The following is a 6,549-nucleotide window of genomic DNA, read 5'->3' as shown; positions in this document are numbered from 1 at the left end:
TGGGTTATGGGTTAATATTGAGGGTAAATCAATTAATGGCTTGTTAGGCTCAAAGGGGTTCACTAAGGGTTAATTATAAAGGTAGGTTTTTGTGGAGTGAGTGGGTTAAACCTAAGTGCCTTTATCATCTTGACATATCAAATCAAATGGTGTGGTCTTGACATGCATAATCAAGCAAGTTCTAGAATAACAAATCAATACTGACGCACTCATAATAAAAGTGAGCATGAAAGGAGTAAAATATGCTCTAAAGGCTCAAGATCTCACAAAAATTATGGCTTTTTGATGTTCAAACTTGTGAATTTCAACTCAAGATAATACCTAAACTTAGGGAAACAACCTAAAAGTTTTTAATTCTTCAAAAATCAACTCATCATGCTTGATTACCTAATGTCTTAAAGTTTAAACAATCAATGCATAATTGCATATGTTTTAATTCAAGACATATCAATAAAAATCATAAATTAATTAAAATTTCTTCTATGATATGAGTGATTTACGTGAGAATAAGACAAAATTCAGGGATTTCTAATGATGATGTGAAAGACTCCTCCACACTTAAGATGTACATTGCCCTCATTGTACAAAGATAGATATATTGAAAAGTATAGATATATAACCATAAGATAGGGAGAGAAGTGAAACTTCCTGAATGATGAATGAACTCCTTGAATTGGAGTGATGGAGAGTAATCGGCCAAAGCAATAATGAGAGTAGAGGAGGATACTCCGGTGGTGGTAGAGGCTCATTAATCCATAAATCCTGTGCCAAAAAAAATTATATCTGGTGGTAGCTATGGTTGTGGTCGAGCAGGACATGGAAATCGTGGAGAACCTTTCCTAGTGGAGTTTTTAGTTCCTATACGTTGATGAGCTTTGGAGCTCTTTATAGCTGTGATTGAATTAGGAACTTTTTAGGGAATATAAAGAAGCATAATTACTCGTCATGAAATAGCCTAAATTAAAAATTGTAAAATAATAATTATAAAACTAAATAAAAATAAGCTTAAAGAAAAACAAAAATTACTCTTAAAATAGAATAAAAGTAAAAACATAAAATAATAAATAAAATCTTTTAAACATATTCATCGCTAGATGGTTCGCGAGGTGGGGGTGGCGATGAGATGTGGAAGTGCTGACAAATCTGTTGTAGAGTAGCATCAATGTTATCGAAGTGCTAAAAACAATGTTGCTCGAATCGAGTAAGGTGCTAAGAGATGTCAACATATGAAGCTGCCGCATGAACTGGATGAGAGGGGGGTGGTGGCTGAGTTAGTGGATCCTCGTGACGTGGAGGGACATCATCAGTAATGTCCTCTGGGTCCTCCTCCTTGGTGGACTGGGCGAGGCGGTACTGAGGAGGGTATGTGCCACGTCGTTTCTTGATATCCTCATACTTAGCATGCTCGAGATGCCCTATTACTTAGCATGCTCAAGATGCCCTGTGAGGACATCTGGCCGATGAGAGTGAGGGAGGATGATTGTACTGCCGTGCTGAGGAGCCCAAAGTACCGAGCTAATCGAGTCACATAGGGCCCGATAGAGATGAACCCTCTTCTGTACTGCTCCGTCTGGTGGCGAATGGCGAAGGCAACAAAGTAGGCGAGGTTAATGACATGCCCATTCGCCATACTCCATAAGAAATAGGCATCGTGGGTGGTGACGATGTCGGTGCTCTCTCGTCTCCCTGTCAGAGTGTGAGCCAAGATGGCATGTAGATACCTTAAGGATGGGGGGAGAGCCGATGCCTTGGAGTGGCTAGGATCGTAGGTGGCCGAGGCAGGGACGAGGTCCCTCTAGCATTTCGAGGGGGAGTAGTGGATATGGAGTGGAGGGTGTCGAATTCATTGTCGTCCATGAACTCCTTCATGTACAGCCCTAGCGTAATCCCGAACTTGGGTATGCTCAACTGGCGTACTAGACCACTGAGGCAGAATTGGACCATTCCAGGATCGTCGAAGTGGGTCATGACGGTCTGAAGATGGAATGTCGAGTAGAGTTCCAATGTGAACTCGAGATACGTCGGCTCTACGATCTCAAAGAAGAGACCCCACAGGTCAGTTGTCAGGAGGGCTCAGACCGTGTCAGTTAATTGAATCTGTTCGAGTGCGGCCCAGTCAATGCAGAAGCCCACACCAAGGGGTCGGGCCCACAATATCTGATATAATTCCTCCTAGGGTCCCAAGGGAACCTGGAGGAACGGGTACCTAATCTCTATGGTAGGACCCGAGGATGACACTGCTCCTTCCCTCTTCTTCGAGGCGGGAACAACAGTCTTCTTACCATGTGAGGACGACATTGTACCTGCATTGAAAAATCAAAGTTCAACCAATATGCCCCAAGAATAATATGGAAAATCAAGACTAAATATGAATATTTCATGAGATTTACGTATTAGATAATACAAACGAAAACAACTAAATATATCAAGTTATAGGATTATGAGAATAATGAATGAATGCATATGGGTCAGTATAAATTTCATGGAAACAAGGAAAAATGAAAGAGTGTAGCATAATGTAGTAACGAAAATGACAAAATTTTTAAAATACAAGCATAAGTATTTTAATATTCTAACTATGAAAATTCATTCAAAATAGTTCAATAGAGCAGAGAAATCATGAAATAAGCAACATATTTAAAGAAAATAGAGATAAAAGAGTAAATAAACGCAAAAGGAAGGAGCTTGGGGCGTCGAAATCAGTGTTGTAGGCAACGCAAGGCGTGGAGTTGCAGCAGCTAGGGTTAGGGATTTTTGGGGAGGGAGATGATGAATAGTGAGGGGTTTATATAGATTTTAGGGTACATGACCGTGGGACACACTCATGTGGCCTAATTTTTACCCATGTGTTTTGCGAATTTTGAATTTGGGTGCATCTGACATCCGGACCACTCCCGTGTTCTTTGGGCGTGTTGGTGCCACGGTCATGTCTTGCTTCGTTCATTTCTCCCACACCCATGTTCGTTTTGAAAGTGTCATCCATAGGTGGATGGCACGGGCATGTCGCACACCCGTGTTACATTCTCAGTTTCAACCACGGTTTCAAGGCACGGGCGTGTCTCACGCCCGTGTTGTTCTGGCAGTTTCGCCCATTGCCATATCGCACGGCCGTGGCAACTTATCGCACCCCGTGTTGGGGAAAAATCTTGCCTTATTTTCACACGGCCTAATGCATACCCGTGTGCCTGGCCGTGTGGTATTTAGAAAGCCTGCGTTCCATGATTCGGTTAGTGTGTTAGATGTTAAAAACTAAGATTTAAAGAAATTAACACTATTAGTGCTCGGGTTACCTCCCAAGAAGCGCATATTTATAGTCTAAGCTCTACTTACCTCTCTTCTACATGGTTACGGTGGTGCGAGGAGTGTAAACTCCTCATCCTTGCTATAAACTTTTCAACATAAGGTTTATGACGAGTATTGTTTACCTTAATTGTGCCAAATTTGGGATGATTTACCTCGACTATACCATATGGGAAAATAGTGAGTACCGTAAGAGGAATTTCTTCATTAAGTTGATTTAGTGAGGTATTGAGCTCGTCCTGCCTCAGTTTAGGTTTATCGGGTGTTCTCTATTTCTGTGTCTGCCATTCATCTAGCTCCTCGATTTGTAGCCTTCGTTCTTCATAGATAGGTCCTTTGTTGTTGTTTGAACACAGCTCATATGTGTTCTTTGTAACTGTTTCCTGCATAGAAGGTTTCACCACATGATCAATACAAGTAGAATGATTTATACAACCACATTCAATTTTCAATGTGTTACTCAAATTAAGAGCTTGAAGGGTGATTGTTTTGTCTCCCACACGAAGTGTGAGTTCACCTATGCCAACATCAATAATGGTTCTAGTAGTCACTAAAAAGAGTCATCCTAAAATTAAAGGTGCGTTACTATCCTCTTCCATGTCTAGAACAACAAAGTCTACTGGGTATATAAATTTATCGATCTTAACAAGAGCATCTTCAATGATACCCCTAGGAAATCTAATGGTTTTATCAGCCAATTGAATGTTCATCCTAGTTTATTTGGGTTTCCCAAGACCTAGCTGTTTAAACATTTTATAAGGCATAACATTAATGCTTGCCCCTTAGTCAGCCAATGCATTATGAACATCTAAACTACCAATTAAACAAGGAATCGTAAAACTCCTTGGATCGTTCAATTTGTTGGGTAGCTCATTCTGTAATATGGCTGAGCAAACTGCATTCAATTCCACATGCGACACCTCATCCAACTTTCGTTTATTTGTTAAAAGCTCCTTTAAGAATTTGACTACGTTTGGCATATGCGAAAGAGCTTCAATAAACGGTAAATTAATATGTAATTTTTTTAATAATTTAAGGAATTTACCAAATTGTTCTTCTGTATGGTCTTTCCTTGTCGCGTTTGGGTATAGCACACGAGATTTGTATTCTTTACTTACTGGTTTCTGGTCATTGTGGTCCACCTCACCCTTACCTTTACTTACCACAGTTTCTTGCTTTGGTTCTGGTTCAGATGCAACTAACCCTTCTGCATCTTGAATGGTAATTACATTGATTTTCTCCTTGGGTTAGATTCAGTGTTACTCGACAAACTACCTTGTGGTCGTTAAGAAATCAGTTTGGTGAGTTGGCCTATCTGAGTTTCGAGCCCTTGGATTGACACTTGTTTATTCTTAAGGGATGTCTTGGTATTCTAGAAATGAGTTTCTGACACCGAGATGAATTTTGTTAACATCTTTTCAAGGTTTGACTTCTTTTCTTACTAGTAAGGTGGTTGTTGAAAACCCAGAGGATGTTGTGGCCTTTGATTTCCTTGACCGCCCCACAATAAATTGGGATGGTTCCTCCAACCTACATTATAAGTGTTACTATACGGGTTATTTTGGGGTCTAGAGTTATTGTTACCCATATATTGGACTTGTTCCTCCTCGATACTAGGGTTGAAGGGTTGATATTCTGTACATGCTCCTCCTCCATTTGAATCGCACCTCATCACTGGATGTACCTGAGTAGAACCATACAAACCGTCAATATTTTTATTTAAGGGTTCTACTTAGTTAGATAGCATAGTAACCGCATCGAGGTTGAAAACACCGGCTACCTTCGTTGGCTTTATCCTCATAACTTGCCACTGATAGTTATTCAGTGACATCTTCTCAATAAATTCGTAAGCCACCTCAGCTGTCTTATTATTGATAGTTCCACCAACGGCTGCGTCAATCATCTACCGAGTCGAAGGATTCAGGCCATTGTGAAATGTTTGAACCTATAGCCAGAGTGGTAGCCCATGGTGAGGGAATCTTCACAAAGTCCTTGTATCTCTCTCGTGCATCGTAGAGTGTTTCTAAATCCATCTGCACAAAAGAAGAGATATCATTATGTAATTTGGTTGTTTTAGCCGGCGAAAAATATTTTAATAAAAACTTTTCAGTCATTTGTTCCCAAGTAGTGATTGACCCTCGTGGTAATGAGTTCAACCATTGTTTAGCCTTATTCCTTAATGAAAAGCGAAACAACTGAAGGCGAATGGCATCATTAGAAACGCTATTAATTTTAAATGTATCGCAAAATTCTAGGAAATTTGCCAAGTGAGTGTTGGGATCCTCATCCTGCAAACCATCAAACTAACTTATATGAAATTCAAGATGCAAATACCACACTGGAAGCCCGAGAACATAACTCATATGAAATAATAAAGTTCTTGATGATTCCTCGGAGAAAACTAGAAGAAAAACAATGCCCATACGCTCTAAAATCAATTGTAACAAAGATTATATATTTTCCAAATATACATATAAAACAAAACAACATCCAGTAGAAAAAGAAGAATAACCTCACATAAATTTTCACTATCAACCTTTATTCCAAACATAATAGAATAGAACCCCAAAGAGAGAGATAAGAAATGTTGCTCATCAACCAACCAGACCAACAGTGCTTTCATTTAACACTATAATCAGCTAGCATTCTCATGCGATAAGAATTTCATCAGAAAATGAGCAATCACATATATCCCTGAGGATAAATGAATATATAAAATACCTAGGAGAGATCGTCATAATCTATTCAATTACTACTGTTATACTCAAACATCTTTACGATTCAAACATTATTTCTCTGATTAATTTTGTCATCAATAAGCCCATATTATTCCATTCACTAACAAAAATCAATCCGAAAAAAATTCCAGCAAATACATATTTTAGACATCATACCTAAATGAGTCGATTAGTCGAGATTAACTTTTTTCTTATACCCTGACATTGCAAAATCCGAATGATCTTTAGAATAACCTGGCATCTTTTCCAAAATTGAATTCACTTGTCAAACTATTCACTTGTGATCTCATTCAACATAAATCTAGTGAAATTTCGTTATAAAATACCATATTGGTAAGGGGGTGAGTTCGTAATGCCTCTAACTCGACTCTCATATAGTCACGCATGTGACTTAATATTTAGCACCATCATAATATTATCACAATCATATAATTCATGTCAAGCAACTTAACATACATATTTAAGCTACTCAAACTTTCTAATTATCTTATTCAAACAAGTGCACTTATAC

At 38.9% G+C, this 6,549-nt stretch overlaps 1 non-coding gene across 1 annotated transcript; it reads left to right on the top strand.

The window, feature by feature from the left end:
- The first annotated feature begins 5,261 nt into the window (after nt 1-5,261).
- On the top strand, nt 5,262-5,365 carry LOC128287235 (small nucleolar RNA R71). Its single transcript, XR_008277930.1, has one exon. It is a non-coding gene; the product is annotated as a small nucleolar RNA R71 (small nucleolar RNA).
- Nucleotides 5,366-6,549: the final 1,184 nt, after the last annotated feature.

Source organism: Gossypium arboreum, chromosome 13 (assembly GCF_025698485.1).
Source record: "Gossypium arboreum isolate Shixiya-1 chromosome 13, ASM2569848v2, whole genome shotgun sequence".
In the NCBI taxonomy this organism is placed as follows: Eukaryota; Viridiplantae; Streptophyta; class Magnoliopsida; order Malvales; family Malvaceae; genus Gossypium; species Gossypium arboreum.
This window is presented reverse-complemented; position numbering and strand designations above follow the sequence as displayed.